Source organism: Leopardus geoffroyi, chromosome X, assembly GCF_018350155.1.
Source record: "Leopardus geoffroyi isolate Oge1 chromosome X, O.geoffroyi_Oge1_pat1.0, whole genome shotgun sequence".
Taxonomy (NCBI): domain Eukaryota; kingdom Metazoa; phylum Chordata; class Mammalia; order Carnivora; family Felidae; genus Leopardus; species Leopardus geoffroyi.
This window is the reverse complement of record NC_059343.1, coordinates 106297406-106316864: the sequence shown is the minus strand read 5'-3', so window position 1 is coordinate 106316864 and position 19459 is coordinate 106297406.

The window sequence follows — 19459 nt, the reverse complement described above, 5'->3', positions numbered from 1 at the left end:
AAACTTGAGCATCCTGATAACCAGCGAAGAAGATGAATCAGAAATACATATATAAAAAAAACTGCCAACACCAAAAGTCCAGGACCAGGTGGATTCACAGGCAAATTCTACCAAACATTTAAAGAAGAGTTAATACAGGGTGCCTGGGTAGCTCAGTCAGTTAAGTGTCTGACTTTGGCTCAGGTCATGATCTCGTAGCTCATGTGTTTGAGCCCTGCATCGGGCTCTGTGTTGACAGCTCAGAGCCTGGTGCCTGCTTTGGATTCTGTGTCTCCCTCTTTCTCTGCCCCATCCCCGCTTGCACTCTGTCTCTCTCTGTCTCTCAAAAATGAATAAATATTAAATTTTTTAAAAAAAGATTTAATATCTGTTCTCCTCACACTATTCCAAAAATTAGAAAAGGAAGAATAACTTCCAAATTAATTTTATGAGGCCAGCATTACCCTGATACCAAACCAGATAAAGACACCACAAAAGAAGAGAATTATAGACCAATATGTCTGATGAACATAGATGAAAAAATCTTCAACAAAATCCTAAAAAACCAAATCCAACAATACATTAAAAAAACATTCACCACAGTCAAGTGGGATTTATTCCTAGGTACAGTACTTGCAAATCAATTGACATGATACATCACATTAATAAATGAAAAGATAAGAACCATATGATCATTCCAATAGATGCAGAAAAAAGCATTTGAAAAAGTACAACAGCCATTCATGATAAAAACTCACAACAAAATAGGGTTAGAGGGAACATATGGCACTTACTAAGGGCCATACGTGTAAACCCCACAGCTAGTATCATCCTAAATGTGAAAAACCTAAGAGCTATTTCTCTATGGCCATGAACAAGCAGGGCTGTCCATGCTTACCACTTTTATTTAACATAGTCCTGGAAGTCCTAGCCACAGCAATCAGAAAACGAAAAGAAAAAACATCCAAATATGCAAGGAAGAAAGAAAACCTTCACTATTTGCAGATGACATTATACGACCTATAGAAAATCATAAAGACTCCACTAAAATGATAGAACTGATATACAAATTCAGTAAAGTTACAGGATACAAAATCAACATACAGATATCTGTTGTATATTTGTATACAACAATGAAGCATAAGAAAGAGAAGTAATCAATCCCATTTACGATTGCACCAAAACCCCTAAGATATCTAAGAATAAACCTCACCAAAGAGGTAAAAGTCCTGAATTCTCAAAACTGCAAAATATTGTAGAAAGATACAAAAGATGATACAAAATAATGGGAAGATATTCCATGCTCATGGATTGGAAGAACAAATATTGTTAACATGTCTATACTACTCAAAGCAATCAACACACTTAATGCAATCCCTATCAAAATATCAACAACATTTTTCACAGAGCTAGAACAAACGATCCTAAAATTTGTGTGGAACCACAATAGACCCCGAATAGCCAAAGCAATCTTGAAAAAGAAAAGCAAAGCTGGAGGCATCACAATTCCGTACTTCAAGTTATATTACAAAGCTGTAGTAATCAAAACATTATGGTACTGTCACAAAAATAAACACATAGAGAATAGGACATAATAGAAAACCCAGAAATGAACCCCCAGATATATGGTCATTTAACCTTCAACAAAATAGTAAATAATATCCAATTGGAAAAAGTCTATTCAAGAAATGGTTTTGTTTAAACTGGATAGCAACAAACAAAAGAATGAAACTGGATGGCTTTCTTATACCATACCCAAGAATAAGGTCAAAATGTATCAAAGACCTAAATGGGAGAAGTGCAACCAAAAAAAATCCCAGAAGAGAGCACAGGCAGTAATATCTCTTACATCAGCCAAAGCAACATTTTTCTATATATGTCTCCCGAGACAAGGGTAACAAAAGCAAAAATAAACTATTGGGATTTTATCAAAATAAAAGGATTCTGCACAGTGAAGGAAACAGTCAACAAAACTAAAAGACAACCTACGGAATTGGAGAAGATATTTCCAAATGACATGTCCAATAAAGGGTTAGTATCCAAAATATATAAAGAGCTTATAAAATTCAACAGCCAAAAGATGAATGGTCCAATTAAAAAATGAGTATAACACACGAATAGATATTTTCTGAAGGAGACATTCAGATGGCCAACAGCCACGTGAAAATATGTTCAACATCACTCATCATCAGGAAAATGCAAATAAAACTTCAATGAAATATCACCTCAAGACTGTCAGAATGGCTAAAATCAACAACCCAAGAAAGAATAAGTGATGACGAAGATGCAGAGAAATGAGAGCACTCTTACACTGTTGGTGAGATGCAAACTGGTACACTCTGGAAAACAGTGTGGAGGTTCCTCAAAAAGTTAAAAACAGAACCATCCTATGATCCAGCAATTGCTCTACTAGGTATTTACCCAAAGAATACAAACTTTAATTTAAAGTGATATATACACCTCAATGTTTATAGCAGCATTGTTTATAACAGTCAAATTATGGAAGCAGCCCATTTGTCTATCAACTGATGAATGGATAAAATGTGGTATATATATACAATGGAATATTACTCAGGCATCAAGAAGAATGAAATCTTGCTATTTGCAATGACTTGTATGGAGCTAGAATGTATTATGCTAAGCAAGGTAAGTCAATCAGAGAAAGACAAATGGCATATAATTTCAGTCATATGTGGAATTTAAGAAACAGGACTGATGAGCGTATGGGAAAGGGGGGCGATAAAAGAGGAGAGGGAAACAAACCATAATGATAGAGAACAAATTGAGGGTTGATGAAAAGAGGTGGGTGGGAGACGGGCTAGATGAGTGATGGGTATTAAGGAGGGCACTTGCAATGAGCACTGGGTGTTGTATGTAAGTGATGAATCACTGAATTCTACTCCTAAAACCAATATTGCACTGTCAACTAACTAAAATTTAAATTAAAACCCCACCAAAACAAGAAAACTTCACTCAGATTTATCAACATTTCTGTTTTTCTCTCTGTCCAGTCTCATAGGAAGAATTGCATTCACCATGTTCCCCTTTAAAGTTAGCCATGACCATGCATCTTACTTAGTTCAATAAATATAAGTAGGGGTAATGTGCATCACTTTTCTGTGGAATAATTTAAGATCTAGTGCTCTACTCCCTTTTATATTTTTTCATACCTCTCCAACCGAGGATGTTGTATATTTTACATAGTGAAATTACAGAGTGTCAAAGGCCCTCAATATTCTGAATGAATGAGTCTGTGGGTACAAGTCAGGTACCTGCTAGAGGTGTTTAGATCTATAGGACTTAGATATTAGACTTTCACAAGTGAGAAGCAAGCCTTAGTTTTGTTAGCCCACTGAGATGTGTGAGTTGTTGAAGTAACATTACCATCTCTATCTTACTGACCCTCAAACTGATTTCAGAAATGACACAAACTCAGGCATTCTTATCACTGTAAGTACACAATATCAATGAATGTATCTCTGAGCTACAAATAATATACTCCTCTCCTTCTCACCTCATATGACTAATTTATTCAGTACAGTATTGACACTACAAACTTTTTCCATTGGAAATATCCTCTGAATTTTGTGAAGTTTATCAAAGCTTTCATTTTTCTATTAGTCCTTATCTTTTCTAAAAGGCCATATTTTAAGTAAAGTAGGCTGAATTAGCAATTCTTTTCTTTTTTCATTTTTACCAGGGCAATAGAATAAACAATTGAAATTTATTCTCATGCATGTGTAAGGCTTAGAAGGATTAATGGATATGAGAGTCCAAATAAGGAGCCTTTGAATGTTAATCTACCAAGGGTTTAAGTTAGAAAATATATCATCTTTTGAGCCATTGGGCATAATATTTAACCAAATAGGTTTGGGAGGATTGTACAACCTTTGGAAAGACATGTAAGCTGACATGGATTAAGAACTAATTTTCTTCCATCATCTGGCACATTCGCTTTTATTGTGGAAAACAGTGTATGCTATTGTACCGCTCAGTGCAGTCCTTTAAAACCTTTTTCATTCCATGTATGTGAGTAAATGTCTAATTTATCTAGTGTGTGATTATGGTAACAGTGGTGATACTGATTATTTATTGAGACAGTGTGTCAGCAAAGACAATGTATATTAGCTGACTGATAAGAAATACAGAAGTTTTTGCTTTGTTACTTTTGCTGTTGTTGTTTACATTATTAGAAAAAAAAATATATATATATATACAGAGAACCTATTACCAAAGATGCCTGTTTATTTACATATTGAAGACTCTGGACTAGGAACTTCAGAATGGCTGTATTAAAGAGGAAGAGAAAAAGAAGGGCACATATTGGAAAATGGAAATGGGTTTTGGCCAAACAGAAAGGGAGGAAGAGATGAAAGGTAAAAAATAATATGATGTTTTCAATAGACACACAAAAAAAAGGATTTGACAAAATTTAGCATTCTTTTAGGATACAAAGTCTCAACAAATTGGATATAGAAGGAATATACCTCCATTTATCTCAAGCCCACAACCAACATCATACTCAGTAGTGAAAGTTTGAAAGCTTTTCAAGTTCAAGAACAAGACAAGTGCACTCACTTTCACTGCTCTTATTCAATATAGGACTGGAAATTCTACCCAGAGTAATCAGACAAGGAAAGAAAAAAGCATCCAGATTGTAAAGGAAAAAGTAAAATGCCTCTATTTGTGGATGACTTGATCTTAAATATAGAATTCATAGACTCCATAAAAATTGTTAGAACTAATAAATGATTCTAGTAAAATTTTAAGCTGCAAACTCAACATATGAAAATCATTTTAATTTATATATAATAATTTACTTTCCAAAAAGAAAATTAAGAAAGCAACCCAATTTACAATAGCATCATAAATAATAAATTCTTAGAAATTAATTTAACTAAGGAGGTAAAAGATCTGTGCGCTGAAAACTATAATACACTGATTAAAGAAATTGAAGAAGACACATATAAATAGAAAGGTGTCCTGTGTTCATGAATTGGAAGAATTAAGATTGTTAACATGTTCATACTACCCAAAGTAATCAATAGATACAATGCAATTCCTATCAAGATTCCAATAGCATTTTTTCACACAAATAGAAAAATATCCTAAAAATTGTATGGAACTGTTGAAGACCCCAAATAGTGAAAGCAATGCTGAGATTGAAGAACAGAGCTGGGGGCACCACACTTCTTGATTTTAAACTACATTACAAAACTGTAGTAATAAAAACACTACACATTAGTTTCCATTACTTGACAGTTAAAGGTGTAGGTTAATACATCATTTGCTGTGTTGCTTTGCAACTAGACATTTAAATTTTTTTAAATATAGCTGGAATATTCCTAATATAACTTATTTTTTCACTTAATGTGAATGAACCTGAATATTGATGAAGTGTATTGATGACTGTATAAGCTCATTTCAAAATTATAATGAAATTTATAATGAAAATTTATCAATGGGTATGACACTGACAGACAATTATATCATATTTCCCTAATTTATCACTTTTACACTGTCTAAAATGGCTGGTTTACGGCATATGTCTTCTAAAATTACAACCCATACCTTAAATAATAACTTTAGTGCACAATTTATGAAGAAAAGATTCAATCAGAGAATTATTTCATTTGATTTCCTTAAATCCCACCAATCTACCAAGATCTATATGTACATATTCTCCCTTCTATCCTTTTATAATAGAAATGTCTCTTATTTGATATAAATCCAAAACCTCTATTTGATCCCATTCCTTTGGTCATACTCTCTTCATCTCATAATATACAGCTGTCTAGTAGGCATTTTGATATGGATGTCTGATAACTATCTCCAACTTAACATTGGCTTAATTGAACTCTAAGATGCCGGTCTGTTTCCTGTTACTCAATTGTACTAGCTTATTTCTGTCTCAGGAACTTAGTTATGGCTTTGCTCCTGCTTGTAGCACCATTTCTTCAGATGTCTTTATAGATATTTCTCCTCATAATTCCTATCTCACCTCAAAGTTTGAATCACACAAAGAAGCCTTACACAACATCTCAAGCTAAAATAATTATCCTCCCAAATCATTGGTTATACTCTATTGCACTGCTCTTTTTTATTGACACTATAAAAGTTATCAATACTTGGTATTATCCTATTTATTTGTGTGTGTGCATGTGTCTGTGTGTGTGTGTGTGTTCATTATGATCTCTGCCTATTAGGATGTAATATACTTTAGGGTAGTTGTTATATCTTTCTAGTACCTTAATATAACCAAAACATGTATAACATGGTCTGGCACATAGTAGATCCATATAATTATTTTTTCAACTGACTCTTTTTTTGTTTTAAAACAAAGACACCTCAATTTTCACAGAAGTATCTGAGAAAATGAAATAATTTACAGAAGCAGATTATTTTGCAACAGTGGGAAAATTCTGGATAATATCACTCCAAGATAACTCTAATTTAGATTGATTTGGGTTTCACTTAGTTAAATGTTGATGGGTTTACCTCTTACACTGCCGATGGGAATGCAAACGGGTGCAGCCACTCTGGAAAACATTTTGGAGTTTCCTCAGAAAGTTAAATATAGAGTGACCCTATGACCCAGCAATTACACTACTAGGTATTTATCCAAAGGATACAAAAATACTGATTCAAAGGGGCACATGCACCCCAATGTTTATAGCAGCACTATCAACAATAGCCAAATTATGGAAATAACCCAAATGTCTATTGACGGATGAATGGATACAGATGTGATATATACACACAATGGATTATTACTGAACCATAAAAAATAATGAATGAAATCTTGAATTTGCAATGATGTGAATGGAACTAGAGTGTATTATGCTAAGAAAAGTAAGTCAGTCAGAGAAAGATACTGTGAAGACGACTTCACTCATATGTGGATTTTAACAAACAAAACAGAGGAACATAGGGGAAGGGAAGGAAAAATAAGATAAACGCAGGGAGGAGGTAAACCATAAGAGACTCTTTAAAAAAATATTTATTTTGAGAGAAAGAGAGAGAGCATGTGTACACACATGGGGGGTAGGGGATGAGAGAGAGAGGGAGAAAAAGAATCCTCTCTCAGAGATAGAATGCTGGTCTCTGACAGGCTCTGTGCTGTCAGAACTGAGCATAGGGCTTGATCTCACAAACCATGAGATCATGACCTGACCCAAAATCAAAGAGTCAGATGCTTAACCAACTGAGCCATCCAGGTGTCTAAAGTGACTCTTAACTATAGAGAATAAACTGAGGGTTGCTGTAGGGGTGGTGGGTGAACATTAAAGAGGGCACTTGTGATGAGAATTGGGTGTTATATGTAAGTTATGAATCCCTAAATTCTACTCCTGAAACCAATACTACACTGTATGTTAACTAACTTGAATTTAAATAAAATCTTAGAAGAAAAGAAGAAACGTTTATGGGTTTATGAAGTATATATACTTTACTGAAAAATATTTGTAAAGAGAATTATCTTAATGTGAACATTTTTATAGCCCAATCTCTTTCTTTGCATCAAGGTCATGGTGACACCTCACATTTTTTTTAGAACTATACCAATAGAGTTATTATTACCATTCCTAAAACAATGGAAAAATATTTATCTTATTTTATTTGCCCTCTAAGTAGAACAATTATCAAAAATGCATGCATACACATTTGTAAAATTAGATATATATTAAAAATTCATGTTTATTTTTTAAGTTGGTTACATTATTCTACTATTTTCTTAAATTTGCATAGGACTGTAATCGAGACACATACAAAAATATTTATAAAGCTTGTGATAGTGCTCTGCGTATAGCAGTCCCTACCTAAATTATTTTACACCTATAAAGCTTTTACCATCTATATACACGATCTGCACATACTGAAATAACAGTATTATAAATTTATCCTCTACCTTTACACCTTAGCTAAACCTACTTCATAAATAAACTTAGGATGTCATATTGTGTATTTCTGTTCCCTGAACCCACAACATTGGGGTTAGATATTTCTTTTATATACTCACTTGTCAGTCTATATATGCCTTTATGAAAGCATTTATCAGATTTATTAAAACTGTTTTTACTTCAGTGCTATTATCACCTAACATCATACCCTAAATTCAATAAGTACTCAACTAACCTCACTATATTGAAATAAATTTTCACTTATTGTGGTGTGGTAAGATTAAATTACTGTTGCTCAAGATACAATCTCTTCCCTTATGATCAATAAGTCACATGGAGAATTGAATCCATGACCTTTGTTGTTCCACATTCTCTTATCAAATGAGCTATCTTTACTCTGATGTAACAGTATTTGTTTTTAAAGCATATTATATACGTACAATCACAGTTAATCATCATAGTGGAACAGCAGGATGGCTCTCCAAAGTTCCTTTGAACACTTTTTCCACTATTTCTTTTTTTTTATTCATCTCTTTACCATTTCACGAACATCAGAACATCTATATTCCTTACTTTGTACTTTCCTGACCTCACTTCCAGAAATCGCTACAGTTAGGATAATAGATGGACTATTATGACTATTTATAACTCTGTGGAACTATTTTAGAAATGATATAATAGAACATGAAGTTTATACTACTCAGGCTATCAAGTTGTGACCTCAGAGGTAATAGTTTGCCTTAGAATGAATTGGTTATTCAACCTGTCTTCCTCAAGGGCTTGGTTTTTAAACTGTTCTGAAGAAAACATTTAGGGGATTTGACAAAGTTTAACTTGAATTTATTGTGTATTTATTGAAAATCCTTCATAAGAATGCACAAAGTCAAATATATACACACCTGGCTTATTTTTGTGCAGATTTTATTAACACAAAACTTTCCCTGATATATTTGCATAGACTTAAAGTTCTTGTCAATAGGAACTTGAAGTTACACATGAGTTTTTATTATAATTCAAAACTTTGCATGTTTACTCATACAAAATTGTGCAAGGAAGTGTATTGAGGCAGCACATATGCTGTGCTCAATAAAAATACCCATTATCTTCAAGTGCTAAAGTTAATTATAATACTTTCTTTTTAATTGTTAATTGTCATGATACAATGACTTTTCTTCCATGACATGACTGTGTGCTAAACAGATGCACATGAGGGGTGCCAGGGAGGCTCAGTTGGTTAAGTGTCCAACTCCTGATTTCAGCTCAGGTCATTATCTCACAGTTTGTAAGATCAAGCCCCATTTCATGCTCTGCACTGACAGCATGAAGCCTGCTTGGGATTCTCTCTCTTCCTTTCTCTGCCGATCTCCCTCACATGTGCACACATGTATCTCTCTCTCCCTCCCTCTCAAAAAAATAAACTTTAAATAAATAGATGCACTTGAGAAGAACCTAAAAAAAAATAAAAGTTTTGTTGCTAAGTTGAAAAACTATTCAGAGTCAAACTATCATGCTGAGCATGAATAAAGGTATCTCATACAGTGTTTAGACTACAGTTGGTGCTTGATAAATATTTTTCTACCAAATTGAGGAGTTATATTTATGTTTGGGTGTAATGGAGTAGGGACGATAGCGAACAGAGTATAGTGTTCTTTCCTTTATTTACATCTGCCTAGGTTACATTTAAAATATTTAGGGGCACCTGGGTGGCTCAGTCGGTTGAGCGTCCAATTTTGGCTCGGGTCATGATCTCCCGGCTTGTGAGTTCGAGCCCTGCATCGGGCTCTGTGCTGACCGCTCGGAGCCTAGAGCCTGCTTTTGATTCTGTCTCCGTCTCTCTCTGCTCCTCCCCTGTTCGTTCTCTCTCTCTCTCTCAAAAATGAATAAACATTAAAAAATTAAATTAAAATAAAATAAAATATTTAAAATCTGTCTGAATAAACTTTTGAATTCAGTATCATCAGTTCTGTGACTATTGTTAATAGTGAGCTTGCAAACTTCTCTTGATCATTATTGCTTTCTAAAGTTACATACACCAATAAGGAGTGTCTGGGTGGCTTAGTTGGTTAAGCATCTGACTTTGGCTCAGGTCATGCTTTCGCAGTTCATGAGTTCAAACCTCACATCAGGCTCTGTCAGTGCAGCGCCTCCTTGGGATTCTCTCTCTCTCTCTCTCTCTCTCTCTCTGCCCCTGTCCCACTTGCACTCTTTCTCTCTATCTCAAAATAAATAAATAAACTTAAAAAACAAAGATACATATACCAATAAAAAGAAACAATTTCCATAGGAGTTATTGTGTTTACTTTGACATATTAATATTAGATAAATATGTATTTTGCCTCCTTTGATATAGAGACTGCTAATTAAGATTTTGGTAATATGTTTTGTGTCATAACAGTACAAAAAGATATACTAGTATTATTGTCTCCAGCTTCTACAGCCTTTAACAGTGAATTTCATGGTGTTAAGAGTTATTGTGTAAATATATAATATAAGAAGTATAAAAATATTGTGTGATATGTCAAAAATGTAAAAAAGTAAATATACAACATGAACATAAAATATTATTTTACAACTTCAAAATATATTTAATATTTCCAGTATTTTTGTTTATAACTAGGCAAAAATAACATTACATGAGCAATGAGATTTTTTTAGGCTTTGAAAATGAGTACAAATGGCCTTTCTTGTGATAAATGATTTTCATTTTATTTAAAGAAAAAATGGAAATGTATATGATTTTCTACCCATTTTCAGTGTCAGCAGAAGAGTTTCCCTGAGTAGCCATGGTCCCAAATCTACCGGTAACTTTTTTTTTTTTTTGCAATTCTTATCAGAATTTTCCATTAACATGATTATATACTGTCATATGACACTAATGTGAATCTGGGCATGAGTAGTAAAGTAGTGATCCTTTTACTTACAGGGAATTGCAAAGATAATTTTAATTGTTAGCAGCATAATTTATCTGAGTGGACAATGATAATCATATACATTTTATTGGTTCTTGATGTGGCATTATTTAGCATGTTTATGAATTAGAAAAAAAATAGACACTTTTCAAATTAAAATGAATAAGAACTTCAATTTGCCAAAGAAATAAATTTAAATACTTACTAAGTTTTTTACAACCATGATGGCTATTTTTTTCCTTGAAGCATAATTTGCATACAATAAATATATAATATTTAAAGAAAGTTTGCAAGTCTTAAATTTGGCAGGATGTGGCTTCAAAGATTTCCCTTTCTCTTTGCTTCCCCCTTTTAAAAAGTTCTAAGAAAACCAATTCCTGGTCATTCAATTAATCAGACTCAATAGTACACATATGCTGGTATCCATCTGCTGAAAGCTGTCATAAATGACATTGTCTTACAACTGGATTTAAGAATTAGTTGGCATGCCTGCCACATAGCCCATCTTCTGTTTCAGGCTATAAAATAGATGCTTAAGATTTCCCCTTCATTCTTTGTGATAACAATTTATATTACTAATGTACCAAACACTTTAATTTAAATGTTCAAATTTGACTATGTAGTGTTTGCTGGGATTAAAACTTTCGCAGGGGACATAGGGGTTTCTGTGTCGATTTTCCACTTTTGTGACAATTATAGAGTCAAAACTGATGTGCTTTCCTTAAATTTTGGCCTCTATGATTTGTGCTAGGTTAGTAAGTGGAGAAGAAATAGCTAAAAAAAATGATGAATTTAACAAGTTTTGTTTTCAGATGCTTTTGGTGCCATCTCTGAGCTAAGAGTCTATCTCCTGTAAAAGGAGAATTCATTCGTGACATAGGAAGGAAAGGGGAGCTTTTTCTGGATTTATTCCTTCTTGATTACCTTCTACTCAAAATAATTTTTATGACAAAAAGGTATATTTTGGGGTGGCATATTCTGTTTTCTTTTAAAGCTTGAGAAAATATCTTATTCATTTTTAAAATTAAATGTTACTTACATATATTGCTTGACCACTACAAGTAATTTCCATTTACCCACCAAGATTTTATCTCCTACTCCCTATCTTAAAAACATCAAAAAGACATATTGAATAATTGATAAGTAAAATAGTTCTACTAGTGATGTGTCTGTGCCAGGGAAAATTTAAGCAATGTGGGTTGTTTTGTTTTTTTTGGCAGTAAAACAAAACATAGTAAGGAACAAGTATATCCAAGAAAAACAAAAATATTATAAGTCTACTGTTTGAGACACATTTATTGGTGACTGAAAACAAAAAATAAATTTAGAAAATTTACTCATCTCTTAGTTTGTTTCCATTTTCCCTATCAAGGAGAATTAACCTCAATATGATGAAGATGGAATAGACATTGAGTAAAAATAAAAAAAAATAATAGAATAGATGGAAAGTTATATGAGACACTTTAAGTGACAAATTGTGTGTTATAAATAAATTCAAGTCTCCTTGATGAAACATATATGCCAGGATATTGATATCTCAGAATACATAGATAAACACTGCTGATAATATCTGAAAAGTCAATGCAGAGAGGAGTGATTTGATGAAAAATCAGATCAGAAAAAGAAGTTGAATTTCTAATGAAAAGTAAGATTGTTTCTGCAGTTATAAGTTGCTGATAAGGTAATAGCAAAGCTCTCATTTACTTCTAACAAAAAATCACAGATAGGAAATTAGTACACATTAGCAGAGATACACAAAAATAGATTCCAGATTTTTGCAGGTAAAAGATTTTGATAAGTGCCTACATCATAGAGCTTATAAACAGCAGATAGGACTCAATCACATGTCATATCTGATTCAAGACCTTTCAATACTTAAGTATTACTATATGTAGTTTGTGATAAATATCTAGCCAAATTTCTACACTGGATTATTGAATGTATAATTATGTATGAGAATAGTGGTCATTAAAATAATTAATATTAATATGGACTATCACAAGGCCAGATGAAGAAATATTTAAATTTTTCCAAACAATAATGATTAATATATTGAATTAAGTGTTGATAAAGGAAGTGGTTAATGGGACAAATTGCTGGTTTATTCTGTTCTATATTTTATTGACCATTCAAATCCCGTTATATATAACATGCTAATCAAATTTGCAGGTGGCACATATCTAGGCCAGTTATATTAATAGAATCTCAGTGTTTGAAACAGGGATCTAAAATACTAAAGGAATTCCAAACATGTCACTCCAAATTATGCCATTCTGGCATATTGGCTTTTTGAGTTAAAGACACTTGAAAAGAAGAAAAAACAAAAACAAAAACAAAACACTGATTTTCCCTCTTTTTCTTAATGTTTATTTTTTGAGTGAGCAGGGGAGGGGCAGAGAGAGAGGGAGACACAGAATCTGAAGCAGGCTCTATCAAGGCTCTGGGCTATCAGCACAGAGCCCAATGTGGGGCTTGAACTCATGAATTTCGAGATCATGACCTGAGCCAAAGCCAGACACTTAACCAACTGAGCTGCCCAGGTACCCCTTCCCTAAAAGCAGGAGATGACATTCCCATGAGAGATATCCTGCCAATACCAAAAGGAAAGCAATATTATTATCATCAATGAGAAGTTGAGACCCAAAGAATTCTTTACCAACAGACGTTGTTAAAATAATTCTTATCTTTTTGTAGCTTCCACACATAGTTTAGTTACTTTTCCTCAATTTCCTCTCTTTGTTCAACCCAATATAAAAGCAAGTATATTTTTCCATGTTGTGACAGTAAATTCACCATATCCCTGTGTTTCCTGTTTTAATTCTGGTTTTATATTCTTTCCATAAAGAAAGTATTTGAAAATTTCTATAACTATTTAATTATCTCTTATTCAATATAGGGGATCCAGAAAGAATCTGAATGTATTTTTAAAACATAGAAAGAAAATCTGAAAAGTGCTCGAATGGTTGAAAATATCAGCCAAATCAAGGAAGCATTTTGGCTATTTTAAATCAACTGTATTTCATTTCGCCAATGGTGAGGACAACTAAAATATGATACACAAAATGACAGTATAATAATAATTGGATTAACATTATAATAGAACAATTATGGATTATCTGATAAAAGATATTCACAACTTTATTAGTAGTACCAAAGAAATAACTACTATTAGTTTTCTTTTCTCTAATAAAGACTGTTCACATTAAATATAATTGGTAAAAACTAAAACATACAGTGGTGAAATTAATTCTAGTTATAATTTAGATTCAGCTTTATTGAATAACTTACATACAATAAAATTCACTTATCTGTTCTTAAGTATATAATTCAATGTGAAACTGCTGTAACCATCACCACAATCAAGGTATAGAACATTTTCATTACCTCTGCAAGTACCCTCTTGACTAGTTCCCCAACTAGAAGTCTATAAAAACAACAGGTGAATGTGACCAAAAAAAATTTAAAGAACAAATAGAACATCTATAAATAAATAAATAATATATGTAAACAAAAACAGATTTTTATAAATAAATATATAAAATATTTATAAATTAATATATATAATGTAAAAATATAATGAATGGATTAAATAGCAAATTAGATGAAGCAGAAGAAAAAACTAATGGATGAAAGGATAGATTTGAAGATATTCAGTAAAAAGTTGAACAAAAAATATGTAGCTGCAAAATATGAAAGCTTAGAATATTGTATAAAGTGATTTATCAGAAGAAGTAAGGCATCTTTCTGCATCTTAATATCACAAATAAGAACAGTAACACTTTTAATCTGATCCTAACATTATGGAGAAAGTGAAAATGTCCTCAAAGCCTGAAAGCAGGACAACGAATCTGATGGAGTGAATGTTTTAAATACTGATCTAAGGAAATTTACCTTCAATTATATCATTAGTTCTATGGGATAATCATATTCCAAGTTTCAAACAGATGACATGAAATTAAAATTTCAAGAACATAAAATTTAAGTCATGACACACACTTGCTGTATCTGCACATTTATTTATTATTTCCTTTTATATTATTTTTGTTTCCCAGTCACTCTTTACCCACAGTATGGTAACAATTACATTTTTTTAAGTGGAATACCAAATACAAAAGCATTCTTTGATGCCATGCATGCTTCTTTACTTTAACCATTACTTTGCATTGTTCTAAAACAAAAACATAAATCCCATGATTCAGCTAATTCTTTCAGTGTTTAAATATCAGGATAAAGAATTAGAAGAGGAAGAGATTAGGGGCACCTGGTGGTTCAGTCAGTTGAGTGTCAGACTTTGGCTCAGGTCATGATCTCATGGTCCATGAGTTCAAGCTCCACGTTGGGCTCTGTGCTGACTGCTCAGAGCCTGGAGCCTGCTTTGGATTCTGTGTCTCCCTCTCTCTCTCTGCCCCTCCCCCGCTCATACTTTGTCTCTCTCTGTCTCAAAAATAAATAAACCTTAAATTAAAAAAAAAAGAAGAGAAAGAGATTAGCTTGTTTAAAACTCTGAAGGTAAGGTGGAGAAACTCATCTCCCATTTTTAAATATTTTTTCAAGCATCAATAGAAAGATATGTTATTGTAATTTAGTTTAATTTGATGGGGAACTGTTGGTTATTTCAAGGTTCTTGAAAAGGTTTTTTTTTTTCTTTTAGTATTCTATCCTGATTAAGCCTTCTTTTCAGTAGTGGGAATCGTTCTTCTACTCTGATCAATTTAATTTGTCTTCAACTGGATTCAATTATGATTGTATCTAACTTATTCTTTTAAGTTTTAAAAATATGCTTCTGAAATACTTTATCTCTAATTCATAGTTGAGATTCCAGAAATCATAAAGCACTTTGAACAGAACTACTTTTAAAAACTTAGAGTTTACAAAATATATTAAAACCTTGTTAACAAGAATGTCTAAAAAATTGGTAGTCTTATTGTTTAAGTGCTCTGCTTCAGTGACAATTAAGCCTGAAGTCCATTGTTTAATCTTTTGTTATTTAAAAGTTTTCTAAAATGCCTATGTCTACTTTGTACTTTCTACATTGAAATGAGCTTAATGGAATACCTGTTTGGAAACCTTAAAGTGCTTCAGGGTCATCTGTCAGTATAGCAATTCAAAGTGTGAGTTTAAATGTTAAAGATATAGGGAAACCAAACTATCTGTATAGGAAATCTGTTTTCTCTCTTGAAAGTTGTCTATGATTGTATTTTTTTGAATTAGCATGTTATGTTTTTTATTAGTCTTTTCCAGATACATTGAAATGTTACAAATACTGATTATGCAAAAGTTGTAGTGAATTGTAGTTCATTTACATTTTACAGCTAAACATATTCAAGATGTCTGGAATGTTTTTTTAAATTTTTTTTTAATGTTTATTTATTTTCGAGACAGAGACAGACAGAGCATGAACGGGGGAGGGTCAGAGAGAGAGGGAGACACAGAATCCGAATCAGGCTCCAGGCTCTGAGCTGTCAGCACAGAGCCCAATGTGGGGCTTGAACTCACGAACTGTGAGATCGTGACCTGAGCCGAAGTCGGAGGCTCAACTGACTGAACCACCCAGGCGCCCCTGGAATGTAACCTTAACCACGGTATCAAAATTCTAACCTATCAATTGTTCTTTTGTATTACATAGAATAGTGCATTACCTCTGGTGGATCATATGCAAAGCTGGTCTTCAATAATTCTTCCCCTTGCTTTAAGAGCATGCCACTTCTGTCGAAACTTGGCTTATTTTCCTTCCATGTAGAGCTGGAATGGTCTTGTGTCTTACTGTGAACAATAGAATATGATAGAATTGATGCTGTGCTATGTCTGAGCATAGGTCTTAAGAGACAATACACTTTTTCATTTGCTGTTGGAAACCAGTCACAATATAAAGTATGAATGATCTATTGGAGGAAAAATGTGTGGAGACAGAGGCCTATCCAGTCTTTAGCTATTCTAGCCATCTCAGCTAAGTTGCCAAAACTTTGAGTGAAGTTATCTTGGATGTTTCAACCTCAGCCAAGCCTCTAGATCAATGCAAATTCAAGGGTGACACCAGTACACATGTTGAAGAAGTGTACAACAAAGGCAAGACAATCCAGAGAATTATTAGAAATAATGCTTATGGTATTTTAAAGCCATCAAATGTTAGGTGTTACATTATGCTGTAACTGATAATTGATTCAGAAATTAGTAAGATAGAATGTTCCTCTAACATAAAGCTAAAGCATGTGCACTGGCTTTGAGACCAAATGTAGGTTGGAGGGTAGAAAAGTGATAAGGACACTGTGAGTAGAAACTACAACAGTGAAGAAATCAGTGTTATTGAAAGCTGAAAAATAAGTAACCCACATTATATACTGAGAAAATGTTCACTAACTCCATCACCTGAGGTAATATAAAAGGAAAAAAAAAAGTTCCTAATAAATTTGTGGACCTGGCTAAGGAAATTTCTGGCTAGAGTATGAATATGTCAAAGAGCCTACTTTAGTAGACTATGATAAGTATTACAAGAGTAAGGTAAGCTAAATAAGAAAAAAAATCTATTTTCAAGCAGAATCTGGACACAGGACCAGCTGGAAAAGTATTTTAAAAGGAAGAAGTACAAAATGGCACAGATCATCATGAAGCCAATAAAACATAGCCTAAGGATTAATATAAAGTCATATAGCTATAAAACTTTGTAAAGCACTCAACAATTCAAGTTTGTTCCTAGAAGATCCCCTCCAGTTGATAAAATCACTATTAATTAAAAAAAATATTATTCTACAGTAGCCTGACTAAATGCCACTTGATCCTGGTGAATGAATTTTTAAATGTATTATTGATTAAGTTTGCTAATATTTTGTTGCGGATTTTTGCATCTAAATTTATCAGAGATATTGGCCTGTACTTCTCTTTTTTTTCTGGTGTCTTTGTCTGGTTTTGGTATCATGGTGATACTGGCCTCATAGAATGAATTCGTAATATTTCTTTCTATTTTTTGGAATAGTTTAAGAGGAATAGGTCTTAATTCTTCTTTAAATTTTTGGTAGCATTAGCTGTGAAACCATCTGTTACTGGACTTTTGTTTGTTGGGAGTTTTTTGATTACTGATTCAATCTCCTTCTTGGTAAATGATCTTTTCAAATTTTCTATTTCTTCCTGATTCATTTTTGGTAAATTATGTATTTCTAAGAATTTACCCATTTCTTATAGATTGTCTAATTTGTTTCATGTAATTTTTATTAATATTCTCTTATAATTGTTTGTCTGTGTGGTGTTGGTTGTTATTTCTTCTTTTCCATTTGTGATTTTATTTATTTGAGTCCTCTTCCTCTCTCTCTCTCTTTCTCTCTGTCTCTTTTCTTTTTTTTTTTTTTTTGATGAGTCTGGCTGGAGGTTTATCAGCTTTATCTTTTCAAGGAACTTGCAACTGGTTCCATTGATATCCTCTATTGTTTTGTGTCTTTTTTGTTTGTTTTGTTTTTCTTTCTTTCTTTCTTTTTTTTTTTTTTTTTTTTTTGAGAGAGAGAGAGAGAGAGCACTAGCATGAGCTGGGGAGAGAGGCAGAGAGAGAGGGAGAGAGAGAGGATCCCAAGCAGGCTGCACAATATCAGTACAGATCCTGATGCATGGCTCAAACTCACAGTGAGATCATGACCTGAACCGAAATCAAGAGTCAGATGCTTAACGGACTGAGCCACCCAGGTGCCCCATGTTTTAGTTTCTATATCATTTATTTCTGCTCTAATTTTTATTATTTAATTCCTTCTGTTGGGTTTGTGTTTTGTTTGTTGTTATGTTTCTAACCCTTTTAGGTGTAAGATTATGTTCTTTATTTCAGATTTTTCTTGCTTCTTGAAGTAGACCTGTATCGCTATAAACTTCCTTCTTCAAATCGCTCTTGCTGCATCTCAAAGTTTTTGGACAATTGTGTTTTCATTTTTGTTTGTCTCCATATATTCTTTGATTCCTTCTCTGGTTTCTTGGTTGACACATTCATTGTTTGGTAGCATGTTGTTTAACCTCCATGTATTTGTGGTCTTTCCAGATTTTTTCTTGTGGTTTATTTCTACTTTCATAGCATTGTGGTCAGAAAAGGTGCAGGTTATGACTTCAATGTTTTTGAATATGTTGAGTCTTGTTTTGTGGCCTAATATATGATATATTCTGGAGAATATTCCATGTGTGCTTGAAACAAATGTGTATTCTGCTGTTTTAGGGTGGAATGTTCTCCATATATTTGTCAAATTCATCTGGTCCAGTCTGTCATTCAAAGTCTTTGTTTCCTTGTGGATTTTCTGCTTAGATGATCTGTCCATTGATGTAAGTAGGGTGTTAATTCCATTAGTATTATTGTTTTGCTATCATTAGTTCCTTTATGTTTGCTATTAACTGTTTTATGTATTTAGGTGCGTTCTTGTTGGAAGCATAAATATTTACAAGTGTTATATCTTCTTGTTGAATTGTTACTTTTATTTATTATATAGTGTCCTTCTTTGTATCTTTTTACAGACTTTGTTTTAAGTCTATTTTGTTTGATATTTGTATTTCTTTTCCAACCTTATTTTGACATCCATTTGCATGATAGTTGTTCCTCCATCCCCTCTCCTTCAATCTGCAGGTATCTTTAGGTCTGAAATGTGTCTCTTATGGACAGCATATAGACTTTTTTTAAATCCACTTTGTCACCCCATGTACTTTGATTGGAGC